Here is a 15,608-nt window from a genome sequence, read left to right as displayed (position 1 = left end):
GGCTTTGGATGGGGGGGTGCTATGGAGAACGGAATGGGGCCGGCGGGGCAGAGCCGAGGCGCTTCCCCAGAGGAGCGGAAGAAAGAACGGAGGAGCTTGGCAGACCCAACTGGTGGATCTCGGGTACCACCGGGGGCGCCACCGCCGGAGCGAGTGCGCGAGCGCCAGCCACGTCCATCAGAGAAGAGCCCGCCCAGGATCCAGGACCCAGGACCCAGGACCCAGGACCCAGGACCCAGGGCCCAGGGCCCAGGGCCCAGGACCCAGGACCCAGGGCCCGGGGCCAGGGCCAGGGCTCTTACTGACACCCATATGAAAAGTATAAAGTCCGACAATGAAGAGTGGCTAACTGTGAGAGAATTTGAAATTAAAGGGGGATATGAAAAATCAGGGAAATAGAAAAGAAGTATTCATTGCAATAGATGCCATCTTCAAGATCTGATAAAGGTATTCTGGTGGTAGATGGCTTCCATGTTTATTGGGTAAAATGGTGAATTAAAAGCTCCTATGTGACAGGCAGCTTCAGTTATTCTGGGGTGAGACAATAGGTTAGAAGCTCTTTTGGTATGACTGGTAGCTTCAATCAAGGATTTCTCTGTCATAATTCACTTGTCCCAGATGTTAGCAGAATTTATCTCCATGCACGATACCATATGTTTCTTCTTAGACAGGTTCCATTACGTGGGTTGTTGCCATATGATAAAATCCATTTTTATTATCACTGAATATTAAAAGTAACATGCCAGAGATGAACAACTAACAATTTTCAGATGAGGGCCTCAGACATCATGGCAGAAGGTCACAGGGCAGTTATGTATTTCTTTGTTCACTCTGGGCTTGTTGGGTTTTCCCTCTGAAAGCAGAAGAGATCATTTATTTGATGGCTCCCAATGTTTGTTCCCACCTGTATCTCAAGTATTTTGATGCTCAAAGCAGCCCTGGCCTCTTATGCTTGGGAAATCACAACTATATAAGCACCACAGAATAAATCAAATTTGATCAAACACAAATTTGTCAATTTTCAAACTTACAAAGGCACAGAGATGGAAAACAAACAATTTATAGACAATAGTCTGAGACATCAGAACAGAATAATTACCTGTCCCCTTATCCTAGGTGGGTCTGCTTGGTAGATGTCCTTCCTGAAAGACAGAGAGTTAATGATGGGAGAGTCTTTGCTTTTAGCTTGTGAGTGAGGTATTTCTAACCACCTTCTCGAAATTTTTGTTTGTATGTACCCTTGTTAAATACAAGCTGTCTTCATTGAAACTACTCCCCATGTGCCCCACAATGAGTCAAGGAAACATTTAGATCCCCTTTCCTGTCCTGGTGATTTTCACATGAGCTCAAACAAGGGAAGCCACTTGATCACCCACAGCTTCCAGACACACCGAGGGCTGGTTTCTCATACTCTTCTTTCCCTGTGTAGATAGCTGCATTGTACACATTGTCAGAACTGTCCTCCATGACCCAGCTCAGGGAAGACTGTTCCATGACATGGTTTTTAGTCCTAAGGCCAGAAATAGCCATCCCACCCCTTAGCTGCAGCATCATTTCCTACAGACTCCTCTCCTCCACAGTAGTAACTGCAGGTAGGGTATGAAGGTGCAGCCTTGCCCTGGCCAGGGGCTCATACCTGTACTCCCCATGCTTTAGATGCAGCTCAGCCAATACTCAATGAGAAAACTTTTGTCCTTTATTGTGAGGATGACACAGGGATAGGCCATCTGAGACACATTCCAGAAAGATCTGTGTACCCTACATCATAAGAAATAGATTCAGCTACCAAGGAAACCTCCTGGTTTCCCCAGTTTACAAGGTTGATAAAAGTGAAGAACTAAGAACTTATTTCAAAATTATTTCTCTTCTTTTACTTTTATTTTTGTGTAGGTGGAGTTGAGGCAGGCCTCACTCTGTAACCTCTCCTGGAACTCACGACAGAGTATAAGCCATCCTTGATCTCTGAGCACTCTCCTGTCTCAGCATCCCCAAGTGCTGGGATTACAGGTCTGACCCATGATACTCAGCTGTTGAAGAACAAGTGTGACACAACGACCTGGGAGAGGAACTGTGGGGCAATCTTGCAATGCAGGTATCCATTTAATTCGCCATCTTACCCAGGAAACACGGAGCTATCTACCACCAGCATGCCTTTATCCGATCTTGAAGACGGCGTCCATTGCAATGAATACTTCTTTTCCATTTTTCGTATTTTTCATATCCCCCTTTAATTTCAAATTCTCTCATAGTCAGCCACTCTTCATTGTCGGTCTGTATACTTCTCATATGGGTGCCTGTAAGACCAAGACCAACTGAAGAGTCAGCTATGAAAATACATGCTCTTGGCCCATAATATCCTGGATCTGGGGCTGAGGGTTAGGCTCAGGAGGATGTGCATTTCCTTCTCAGTCATCAGAGGCCACACACCCATCCTGATAGGCAAGGACAGAGAATGACTACCACTGATGTTCTCCTTTATGCTTTTCCTAAAAAGAATTCGTCTATTTTATGTGTATTGTTGTTTTGTCTGTCAGCGTGTCTGGGTACACCATCTTTTCTTATTGCCCACAGAAGTCAGAAAATGGCATTGAATCTTCTGGAACTATAGTAATAGATGGTTGTGAGCCAAGTGTAGTTGCTGGGAATTGAACCTGATGTCCTCTGGAAGAACAGTCAGTGTGCTTAACCACAAAGTGCTCTCTCCAGCTTTGACATTACCTTTAAAAGCATTCTACTGTAATGTTAAAAGATTGTCAAAAGGAATGGCTCTAATACGTGACCAGGATTCTTTTTTTTTTTTTTTTGATTTTTTCGAGACAGGGTTTCTCCTTAGCTTTTGGTTCCTGTCCTGGAACTAGCTCTTGTAGACCAGGTGACCAGGATTCTTAACTCTTTCTTTTACTGTGACCCAGTGTAGGTCCAACTTGCATTTCAGAAAGGTGAGTGAGGGCAGAAATTTCCCTGCTGGACTCTCGTGAATCCAGCCATGAGGAAGCTGTCACTACAGCTACTTCTATAACATTATACTCCAGGACACGACAGTTTGTTATTCGTCATATTTTAGAATCATGACTAGTTGATGTTAAAAGTCATTTAGGAAATATAGTCAACATGGAACAGCTAAATTGCATGTAGGCAGTTGAATCACAGGGAAAACCCTTACATCTTGCTAAGAAAAGAACTACCATGGTGCTAGGGAAATGGTTCAGTGGTGAAGGGCACTGCTGCTCTTGTAGAAGACCCAGGTTCAGTTCCCAGAATCCACATGGGAGCTCACATCCACTAGTCCAGATCTAATGTCCACTTCTCATTTCCATGGACATCAGACACACTCAATGCACAGACACATATGCTGCCAAACACACATAGTCAGAAAATAAAAATAAATCATAAAGAACTGTACTATGGAAAGGAAGAACAAACATGATAGAGGACCAGTGGCACTGTACTCTAACAACTACAATTTCCACACTATTTTATGTCTATTATCTTTTTATCATAGCAATGTGGTGAGAGAAGTTTTATTCTCATTTCAAAATAGAGGAGGCTTCGTATTAGGGAGCCTGAGGCAGATGACAGAGAAACTGACTTGTGGTTGAGCTATGGTTTGAAAGTTCCCCCCAGGGGTCGTTATTGACAAACTGGTCCTTGACAATGTGGTATGTGAGGTGGCACTAGATCATGGAGGGTGCTGCCTTTGGGAGGGATTCAGATAGTTCTCATGGGACCCCAATCACTGTCTGGCTTGCTGTCTTACGGTGTGATCTCTTGATCATGGAGGGTGCTGCCTTTGGGGGGGATTCAGATAGTTCTCATGGGACCCAATCACTGTCTGGCTTGCTGTCTTACGGTGTGATCTCTTCCTCCTCCATGTCATACACCTGCCATAATGCCACCTGCCAACAGTCTCTCCAAGGCCCATATATGAGGCTGCCTGACCTTGGCCTTTTAGCCTCTAAATCTGTCAGTTAAATAGAGCAGCCTGACTGAATATTTCAGTATAGCAAAGAACACTGGACTAATATGTTGCGATACGAGCGGCGGGGCTGCATCCCCTGCACCCAGCCACCCGCATGACTAGCTTATGCCCTGAAATAATTACACGGAAATTGTATTCTTTTAAACACTGCCTGGCCCATTAGTTTTAGCCTCTTATTGGCTAATTCTCACATCTTTGATTAACCCATTTCTAATATGCTATGTAGCACCACGAGCTGGCTTACCAGGAAAGATCTTAACCTGCGTCTGTCTGGAGTGAAAGAATCATGGGGACTGACTGACTCCGCTTTTTTCTCCCAGCATTCTGTTCTGTTTACTCCACCCACCTAAGGGTTCGCCTATCAAATGGGCCTAGGCAGTTTTCTTTATTAATTAACCAATGAAAGCAACAGATAGAAAGATGACCCTTCTCCATCACTAATACACCAAGAGAGCTAGGTTAGAGTGTACCCAAATTCCAATCCAAATCCTCTGTGTTTTCTTAGCTTAAACTTTGACAGAGGTTACAGCTAATGGACCCACAAAGGTTGATGCTGACTTTCTCAGACACATATACTTCCCATCCTGGTGTTTAGGGCTTACTCTTGTCTGAGATGCTAAACAGGTTTCTTATTGGCCATTTGCACCATAGTCAAGGGAGGTAGCCTGATAAGCTACAGATGTTTGATATTTAAACAGAAAACTGATTTGGGTCCAACTCTGTGACAGAGCATTTGTCTCACATGCACAAGGCCCTGAGTTTAATCTCAGTCCTACAAGAAGGAGAAAAAAAAAGAAAAATATGAAAAATGTCCCCATTCCTGCTCCTCTTGGGTTTGGTGCAGAAAAGAATGAACACAGCAGCCTACGACTCTCCTGGGAAATGCTGCCTGGCACAGTGGAACTTTGGGTGGAGTCTGCAAATGAGGCTTTGTAGAGCGCTTCTGTCACTCGCAGAATCACAGAATGAATCTCCATGCCCCAACCATTTACAAACAGTTCACGTCACATTTGAGACCTGCTGTACTTGTGAGTATCTGCGTTTGGGGTGCGCTATGCAGTTAGGTACCTGCATAACTCATAACCCTGGCCCTGGGCTTGGGCAGGTCCTTGGAAGAAAGTCTTTCACACTTTCATTGCTGGGGTGGTAGATTGCACCCTGTGTGTCCCAACTAGGAGAGCAATGTCAAGAGCTTCCTGTGGACTTGGCCTCTCGTGTCCTCTCCTCAACAGTAACTTGGCCCCAAACCCTGCTTCAGTAAGGGGTGTGACTTTGCCAATATCCTGAATCCTAAGAACTGGTTCTGGGACGAGACACCTCCAAAACAGATGCCCACTCCCTACACAGTGCCATTGTCCAAATAAAGAGCACAGAAGATCTGAAACTCACCTTGCGCAAATTTCTCTTTATACAGAGTCCCCTTAGCGTTAACCACAGGTCACCCGAAGCTCAGGTTGGCTAAAATACACATTGTTCCATTGTGAGTTCTCAGATCTGCAAGGACACATTTCACTTTATTGTAGAACTGTGCATGGCTTTTCCTCCACCCGCTTTGGTATTTTGTTTCAGCAACTAAAATGCTCTGGGTTTTCCCATGAATTAGTTACACTCAAAGATATTTCTTTTATGAATGATTAGATTCCTCTAGCTAACAAGCTGCTCTGTCCCCAACCTCTGAACTGCATAGTGACTGCTGCCTTGTGTGTCAGAATCCCAGCTCTCAGACTTGTTGGTCCCAGCAGTCCCTGTGTTGCGGGAACTCCCCCAGACAATAGCCTTTAGGATACTGGCCCACTCTGGGCGTGGTCTCATGTACTTTAACTGCCTGAAAGCTGAGCAAGGTTTGGGTTGGCTGATCCTCAGTAGGGACTTGGTAATTTCTAGCCCTCCTACCCCTGTGTGGCTCAGTCCTGCCAGCTAAGTGGCTGAGTAACTGATGCCTGCAGATTCCTGCGGTAACTCCTCTGTGGCTTCTCTGACCCATGTGGCTCACTGCTGCTACCCAAGCTAGGGTCTGCTTCTCAGGTCCAGCTGCTGTCTGGCCTGCTCTGATCAGCTTGAGCTCTATGCCTGCACCTAGAACACAGGCTTGCATTCCCAGATTGGAACCATGAGAACCACTGACCCAAAATCCACCAGCAACTTCACAGCTCGCAATTGTCTGCAAGCTCTGAGTCCTTTGAGCTTCTGCCTGTGAAGCTCAAATTTCTCCCTGTGAAGGTGCGCTACTTTTAAAATTTTTTGCTGAGTCTCAGGTGATTCAGGCCCTGATATAGGACCTGCCTTACTGCCACAACTCTGACACCTGCTGAAAAATCCACAGTATTACAACTACAACAATTTTCTCAAAATTATAAGGGAGGTAAGTTAACTTGATACCTAAGTATCAGATTGATTGGTAAATAAATAAATAAATAAATTTGAAGATTGTAAACCAATCCCAAGATAATTGTAGACAATATCACTACCCAGGAATATAATAATGTTTTTTTGTTTCTGCTATGAATGGATTGATGCAAGAACTAAGCTGTATGACATACCTGGTACATATATTTTTGTGGCCATGGTGGCTATTATTTTTTCATATGATATCGATAAAGAAATGGTTTCATAACAAGTCAAGAATGAGAGACTTTTAGAAATAATAGGTCTTTATTGACTCGTAATGAGAAGTTATCTGTAAAGATTCATACTTTTGAAATTGACCATCAACATCTGTTAAAAAGGTATGATAAGTCAGGAGATAGAACATCCCACCAGGAAGGCAGTCTACATGCCATCCAAATAATATCTATGGATAAGAAGATATAAGAGAAAAAATTTAAAACCTTGAAATAACATGTGCAGAATGAGAACTAGAAATTAATTGATTTGAGGAACTCATTAGAAATATTCAGAGGTCAAGAGGTTTAGATTTTACAAAAGACAGTGATAAAAAGATTTGAATCAATCAAGGACCTTGTCAGATCTGATAAGCAAGGAGAGGAGGTACAGGCAAAGGACAGTAGTAAAGATTTAGCATTGCCAATAGCTCAGAGTCAGAGATGACTTTCCAAGAGTATTAGCTATTGATTTTGTTACTACTGCTGAAAAGCCAGTAAATTCTCAATACCCAAAAGGATATACAGAATGTAAATTGAAACCTATACATTTGAAAGATCTAAAAGATTAAGCAAGCAGTAGTGTCTTATGGCATGCAATCACCATATGTGAGGGAGTTGTTAAAGACATAGGCTTTAAGAAATATGGTTACTCAAAATGATTGGCTTCAATCAGTCTCACCCATGCTAGAAGATTGATTGTAGTTACAGTGGAAGTGTTATTGGAGAGAAGAGGCTAAAGCCCTGGATCATCAAGGTAGAACTGGAGGTATTGAGGCCTCCCAAAATTAAATTCTTGGTGAGGGATGTTACACTGATCCAGATAGTCAAGCTATATACAATGAATACATCTTATTTCTGTGCCATACAGCAGCCTTGAATGCTTGGGACACAGATTCAAGAACTAGGAAGAAAATTGAATCATATACTAAGGCCATGCAAGGCTCATGAGAATCATTTAGTGACTTTTTACAAAGATTAGCTAAGCTGTACAAATAGAGGTAACAGATCCAGAAGCTAGACAAGTACTTACTGAATCTCTGGTTTTTGAAAATGCCAACTTAGAATGCAAAATGATACTTGGACCATTAAAGGTCAGATCAGCACCAATGGATGAATGGATCCTGCACCCAGTCAATGTTGAGTCATTTGATTATAAGGCTGAGGCTTGACTGAGGCTTGGGTAGGAGAAGAAATTTCCAAAGGTATGAAAAGTCATCAAAATATCAAATGTTTTTATTGTGGTAGAATGGGCCATCTGAGAAAGGATTATAGAGAGGGCATTCATACAAATAATGTTTCTTGTGGAAATAACAAAAACAAAAAGTCTCAATATTCTGAATTATAAAGAAGATGAGGCAAAGGCCAACATTCCACCAATAAACTCAGATAAATAAGAGACAAGCAAGGTAAGCTGTCAGCACTGGCAAACTCCTTAGGGGGTTTCTCACAGATCCCAGTTCAAACGTGGTCCAGTCATTCTCAGTCACTGTGGGGCACACGCCTCCCCAGGACAATGCAAAACTCCAGTGCCTGCTGTAAAAAACATATTGCTATTGACAATAGAAAAATCCTGGAGGATGAATCAAAAGTTTCAGTGGAACATCAGCAATGTATATTTTGGCAGACTTCTATAAATGATATCAAAGACCAAAGCCAAGAGTATGCATAAAAATCACTATAATTTAAAGGATGATTGAAACTTCTGGTTCTACAGCAAGAAAACCAGAACATCCCAACTCAGATGAAGTAGAAGAAAATAACACTAAAAATCACCTTATGGAGATACTGAGGCACTGAAAGAGGAAATGAAAAAAAAATCCCTTACAAAAATGGAAGAAAAGAAGAAATCAATAACTCCCATGAAGCAAACCAAAAAAGCAGTCAAACAGGTGAAGGCAACAGTTCAAGACTTAAAAATTGAAATGGAGGCAATAAAGAAAGCCCAAGCCAAGAGAACTTTGGAAATGGAAAATCTGGGTAAATGATAAGGAACTACAGATGCAAGCATAAACAGAGTACAAGAGACAGAAGAGAGAATTTTAGGAGTTGAAGATATCATAGAGCAAATAGATTCAAAGAAAATGTAAGATCCAACTAATTCTTAACACAAACTATCCAGGAAATCTGTGACACCTTGAAAAGACCAAACCTAAGTATAATAGGGATAGAGGAAGGAGAAGAAGTCTAGTTCAAAAGCACAGAAAATCAATTCAACAAAATCATAGAAGAAATCTTTCCCAAGCTAAAAGTACTTACCTATACAAAATACAAGAAGCTTATAGAACACTAAATAGACTGGACCCAAAAACAATTCCCTCAAAACATAACAATTAAAACATTAAACATACAGAATAAAGAAAGAATATATTAAGAGTTGCAAAGGAAAATGCCATGTAACATATAAAGGCAGACCTATTCAAATTTAGCCCAACTTTTCAGTGGAAACAGTGAAAGACAGAAAGTCATTGTCAGGTGTTATGCAGACACTAAGAGACCACAGATGCCAGCAAATACTAACATATCCAGCAAAGCTTTCAATCACCATAGACAGAGAAAACAAGATATTCCATGACTAAACCATATTTAAGCAATATCTATTCTCAAACTCAGCCAAACAGAAAGTACTAGGAGAAAAACTCCAACCCAAGGAAGTTAGATATATCAACAAAAACACAGGCAATAGATATTGCCACACAAGCATATTCCTAAGAGAAACACACACACACACACAAACACAATATCACCACCACCAACAAAAACAAAAATAACAGGAACTAGCAATCACAGGTCATTATCATCCCTTAATATCAATTGACTCAATTTGCTTACAGAAAGACACAGGCTAAAAGATTGGATACAAAAACAGAATCCATTCTTCGGCTGCATACAAAAAGCAAACCACAACTTCAAACACAGACATTACCTCAACGTAACAAGTTGGGAAAAGATTTTCCAATCAAATGGTCTGGGGGGGGGGAGTTGGGCTAGCTATCCTAATATCAAAATAGACTTTAAACTAAAATTAATTAAGAGATGAAGAAGGTCATTTCATTTTCAAAGGAAAAATCCATCAAGATGAAGTTTTCATTCTGAACATCTATGCCCTAAATACAAGGGTACACTCATTTGTAAAAAGAACCATTGCTAAAGGTTAAATCACACATCAAGCCCCACACACGAATAGTGGGAGACTTCAGTATCCCCACTCTCACCCCTGGACAGGTCTGCCAGACATAAAGTTAATAAAGAAATAAAAGAACTAACATGTTATGAATCAAATGGGCCTAACACACATCTCTAGAACATTCAACCCAAATACAAAAGCACATACCTTCTCAACACCCAATGGAACCTTCTGTTGAAAGTGATTTCTGTCCCACCTGGTCCCACAGCCATTCAGTCCTAAATAAACACACAGAAGTCTATACATTTGTTGACAGAGATTTCCATCACAGCCAATCAGCTCCCTCAAAACACAGAGGTCTACATTAATTATAAACTGGTTGGTCTATTAGCTCAGGATTCTTAGTAACTAGTTCTTACATCATATAGTAACCCATAATTCTTGTCTATGTTAGCCATGTGGCTTGGTACTGTTATTAGTGAGGCATTCTCATTTTGCTTCCTCTATGTCTGATTTCCTCTGTGACAGTGCAGACCGTTTTTCCTTTTCCCACAATTCTCATGTTCTTCTTGCCCTGCTTCTATTTCCTGCCTGATTGCCCCACTAACAGAGGTAATGGATCAAATGGACTTAGCAGGCATCTATAGAAAATTCCACCCAAATAGAAAAGAATATACCTCCTCGGTATCTCATGTAACCTTCTTGAAAATTGATCACATACTTGGTAACAAAGCAAACTTCCACAGATATTCAAAAAAGTTTAGTAACCACCTGTGTCTTATCGAATCACTGTGGAATAATGTTAGAATATAACAACAATTCAACCCCCAGAAAACCTACAAACTCATGGAAACTGAACAGTCAACTACTGAACCACCCCTGGGTCAGGGAAGAAATAAAGAAATTAAGGTCTTCCTTAAATTCAATGAAAATAAAGATAAAAAATACCCAATCCTATAGGACACAATAGAAGCAGTGCTAAGAGGAATGTTCATAGCAGTAAATTCACAAATTAGAATAAGATGGAGAAAACTCACATTAGAGACTTAACAGCACAGGTAAAAGCTCAAAAAAAAAAAAAGCAGACTCACCAAGGAGGAGGAGAAGAAGACTGGAAAAATCAAATTGAGGGTTGAAATCAACAAAATAGAAACACAGAAAACAATCCAAAGAATCAATGAAACAGTGCTAGTTCTTTGAGTAAAATCAACAAAATTGACAAACCCCTATCCAAACTAGTTAAAAGGAAGAGAGAGAACACACAAAAAACCAGATCAGAAATGAAAACGGAGCCATAAGAACAGACACTGAGGAAATTCAGAGAATCATTGGGTCTTGTTAAAAAGCCTATATGTGACAAAGTTGGAAAATTTAAAAGAGATGGACTTGTTTTTAGATAAAATCCAAATACCCAAATTAAATCAGGACCAGGTGCGCAGCACACAATGCCTGTCTGCACTCTATGTGCTACCATACAGTTTGTGAGCTAGGAGCAAGGGGCTAGAGGTTTAAAATACACAAACACACACACACACACAGACAGACATGGACCTCTAGTCACTGGTAAGAAGCCCTTTATTCAATCTCACCCAGGAGGCTTAGCACCTAACAGTCAAGTGGGCCAACCGGTGAAAACCTTATCCTCTGATCCTCAAGGCCAAGAAGACAATGCGTGCTTGTGAAGCAGAGCTGGTGAACAATTTTGACACAGCCTATAGTAACTCAAATCAGAAGGAAAGTAAAGATCTCTAGCAAGGAAGAGCAGCTCGAGGCCAGGACTCCTATTGGTCCCAACCACAGGTGAACAATTTAGATAGACCTATAAGTTGTGAGGAAATAGAAACTTTTATTAAAAACAAAACAAAACAAAACAAAACAAAACAAAAAAAAACTCAGGACCAGATGGTTTTAATGCAGAATTTTACCAGAAATTCCAAGAACAGCTGATACCTATACTCCTTTATGTGTTTCACATTATATAAACATAAGAGTCTTGACGAACTCTTCTTTTGAAGCTGCAGTTACCCTGATATCTAAACCACACAAAGACTTAAGCAAGAAAGACAAATACAGAACTATCTCACTCATGAACATCGATGCAAAAATTCTCAATAAAATACTGGCAAACCATCTTCAATGAGGTCTTCTGCCCTTTTTGGCTACAGAAAGAAGAGCTGGAGAGATAGCTCAGTGGTTAAGAGCATTGCTTGCTGAGTTCGATAAGGTCAAGTGCAGGACCCAGGACCCAGGAGGACCCAGGAGGACCCAGGACCCTCTCTCAAATGACTCATTCAAGGTCAGGCAAAGTCAAAACAAAGTGTGAACGCCAACACAGCAGCCAGCCTTTAAGAATCTCAGACCTTCAGGAGGTTTTTTGTTTTTGTTTTTTCTTGGGGGGGGGGGGAGGTAAAATATGGTCAGAAGTTAGGGCTTTGTGGTGTTATTTTTTTTCTCTCCAATTTGCAGAAGAGACTCCCCTATAGCATCACTGACCATGCCTTCTATCCCTAGAGGAACAGGTCTGTAGGTGCTTACTTACAAACCCACACTGGCGGTTTTTCTCTAAAGAGCAAGTCTTTGAGTTGAGAAAGTCCCAGCACCCGAAGGACAGCTCTCATTGAAGGGAAAGGTGCTGGGCCAGGCATCTGCACTGGTTTTTTTTTGTGTGTCTTGTATATTCACAAAGGGTACTAGCCTATACCCACCCCTGAGGACATAGACCACTCAGCAGTGCCCCGTGGGTATCTGTATTCACAAAGGGTACTAGTCTATACCCACCCCTAGGACATAGACCACTCAGCAGTGCCCCGTGGGTATCTGTATTCACAAAGGGTACTAGTCTATACCCACCCCTGAGGACATAGACCACTCAGCAGTGCCCCGTGAGTATCTGTATTCACAAAGGGTACTAGTCTATACCCATCCCTGAGGACATAGACCACTCAGCAGTGCCCCGTGAGTATCTGTATTCACAAAGGGTACTAGTCTATACCCACCCCTGAGGACATAGACCACTCAGCAGTGCCCCGTGGGTATCTGTATTCACAAAGGGTACTAGTCTATACCCATCCCTGAGGACATAGACCACTCAGCAATGGCCTGTGGGTATCCATATTCACAAAGGATACTAGTCTATACCCACCCCTGAGGACATAGACCACTCAGCAGTGCCCTGTGAGTATCTGTATTCACAAAGGGTACTAGTCTATACCCATCCCTGAGGACATAGACCACTCAGCAGTGCCCCGTGGGTATCTGTATTCACAAAGGGTACTAGTCTATACCCACCCCTGAGGACATAGACCACTCAGCAGTGCCCCATGGGTATCTGTATTCACAAAGGGTACTAGTCTATACCCACCCCTGAGGACATAGACCACTCAGCAGTGCCCCGTGGGTATCTGTATTCACAAAGGGTACTAGTCTATACCCACCCCTGAGGACATAGACCACTCAGCAGTGCCCCGTGGGTATCTGTATTCACAAAGGGTACTAGTCTATACCCACCCCTGAGGACATAGACCACTCAGCAGTGCCCCGTGGGTATCTGTATTCACAAAGGGTACTAGTCTATACCCACCCCTGAGGACATAGACCACTCAGCAATGCCCTGTGGGTATCTGAAACGGTTCTGTTGTATGGTGTCTGCTGGGCAGGTGCTTCTCTGTTTTGCTCAAGTCTTGAACTTCTCACTAGGTTCTAGGCTGCTAAGACCACACTTTCCTGGCCGTTGCTTTCTCTGCATGCACAGGAAATGCCTGTAGGTCTGGCAGGCACTCCTTCCTCTCTCCACACTCCTGTTCCAAACTGCGCATTCAATATTTGAGAACCTTTAACTGCGTTTCCTCTTAGCCTGGACCACACTTGGGGTCACACTTTCTATTAAGCTATAAAGACCCCATTTTCCATCAGCTGGCTTAGAAAGGACTGTGTCTGTAGTCGTCAGATATCTTATAAATTCCAGCTTATAAACTATAATGGCACACTTTTTGTTGTTTGTTTTGTTGTTGTTTGTTTGCTTTTCGAGACAGGTTTTCTCTGTGTAGCCCTGGTTGTCCTGGAACTCACTATGTAAACCAGCCTGGCCTTGAACACTGAGACACTGTCCCCACCCCCTGCCTCCTTAGTGCTGGAGCTAAAGGTGTAAGCCACCACTGCCCAGCTTAAATACCACTCTTACAAACATGCAAGAAACCTAAGAATCATTTTCTTCATCTGAACTAATTTTTTCAATATAGCAATATAGAAGAAGGAAGTAGGAAAAAAACCACCAGAAATCAGGGGGCTAGGAGTAGAGTTGAATATTTATTTGGACTAAAGTAAAATTCCCTTATTAAACCCTTTGCACATGACGTCGTGATTCTGGCTGCTTTAGACCATGGTGAACTAGCATGCACAATGCAGATACAGTTCTTGAGAAAGGACCGCTTGTCAACCACATGAATAATTTACCTATAATATTAGTAAGACCTCTTTGTTTTGAAGAAACATAAAGGAGTGATGGAGTATGGCGGCCTTTGAGCAAGGCCTTGAAAGGGGGCTACGTTGATATTTGGAAGAAATTGAGTCTCCCTCACAGGAAATAGACAGCGAGTACAAAGAACCCAAGAGAATCCCCCTGCAGTGACTGAGAAACAGCTAGGAGGAAGCCTGGCTGGGGCGGAGGGTAGGGGTAGAGCTTGCGGCACCTTGTAGGCGATCTGGGTACTTGGGCTTTTACCACAGGGGGATGAGGATTCAGAGGAGTGTTCAAACAGGGGAGCAACTGGCCCTCATTTGACAAGTCTCTAGCTGCAAGGTAAGCGGACAGGCATAAAAGAGGAGTGGCAGGTAAGGAGATCACCGAAATGAGCTCCGGAATTCATTGTCCTGGAAATCATAAAACATGCTTTGGGTGTAAACAAAAGGGAAGGGTACTACAATTACGGAATACAAAATAAGAATGGGAAACATTTTTAAAAAATGCTTAAGCTGTGAGGCAAAAGATGCTACCACATCTATTCTCGATGCCACGGACTCTGGACCTATGCTCCAGAGGCGAGCTTCTCCAGAGGTCGCAGCAGTTGGCTAGTACAAAGGTAGTGGTGTGCATGCCTTTAGTTCCTGCGCTCGGGAGGCAGAAGCAGGCGAACCTCTGAATTCGAGGACAACCTGATTTACAAAGTGAGTTCCAGGACAGCCAGGGCTACACAGAGAAACCCTGTCTCGAAAAACAAGCAAAAAGCAAAAGCAAAAGAATAAGCTTTTATGGGCTCTCTCGGGATGTTCTCCTCTTCCTATTTCCCAAAATTGCCTGGATGCCCCCCCCCCCCCAAATGCAGGTCCCATCTCATTCTGTGATTATAGCACAACTGCTTGAGAATTCCTGTGATTAAGGTTTGTTTGGGAAGCTGCTCACTAACTTCCCCACGCTTTACTTGGGCACACTTAGGAGTTTGCTGAGGTCTAAAAAACACCACAGGACATCTGTGAGGGCCGGCAGGTGGCGCCACGTGATCGTGAGCAGCCGAGGGCGCTCAGAGGCCTGCAGGCAGCGGGTCCACAGCGTTGCCAGGGCCACCCTGTCACCTCGAATCTCCCGAGGAGCGATGTGCAGGAGTGCAGGCTGGGGGCTTGACCAGTATCCCCATTTGATTTTAGGTTCTGTGCACCCTAAGCCGTCTCCACTCGGCTCTGGTGCTCCCAGGGCAGGAGGGCTCAGCCCTTTCTGCACCGACGCGGAGCCCCGTGGAGCCCGCAAGGTCCTGCAGCGAGGACCCGCAACCTCGCGCCTCTGGGCAGTGATGCAGGGCTGCCAGGCCACGCGCGGGGGATCTACTACAGAGACCCCACAGGGAGCGCCGCACCCGCGGACCGCTCCTCTTCATTGGCCGCCTGGAGGAAGACCACGCCCCTTTCCCTA

At 43.2% G+C, this 15,608-nt stretch overlaps 1 long non-coding RNA gene across 1 annotated transcript; it reads right to left on the bottom strand.

The window, feature by feature from the left end:
* Nucleotides 1-766: 766 nt before the first annotated feature.
* On the bottom strand, nucleotides 767-2,231 carry LOC121453899. Its single transcript, XR_005975108.1, has 3 exons — nucleotides 2,118-2,231; nucleotides 1,100-1,142; nucleotides 767-853 (listed from the first exon to the last, which is right to left on the bottom strand). It is a non-coding gene; the product is annotated as an uncharacterized LOC121453899 (long non-coding RNA).
* Between the last annotated feature and the right edge of the window lie 13,377 nt (nucleotides 2,232-15,608).

This window comes from Microtus oregoni, unplaced genomic scaffold (assembly GCF_018167655.1).
Source record: "Microtus oregoni isolate MIOR12 unplaced genomic scaffold, Mior012 000012F_ref0000307, whole genome shotgun sequence".
NCBI lineage: Eukaryota > Metazoa > Chordata > Mammalia > Rodentia > Cricetidae > Microtus > Microtus oregoni.
The sequence above is the reverse complement of the archived record's forward strand: the minus strand, read 5'-3'. Positions and strand labels throughout refer to the sequence as shown.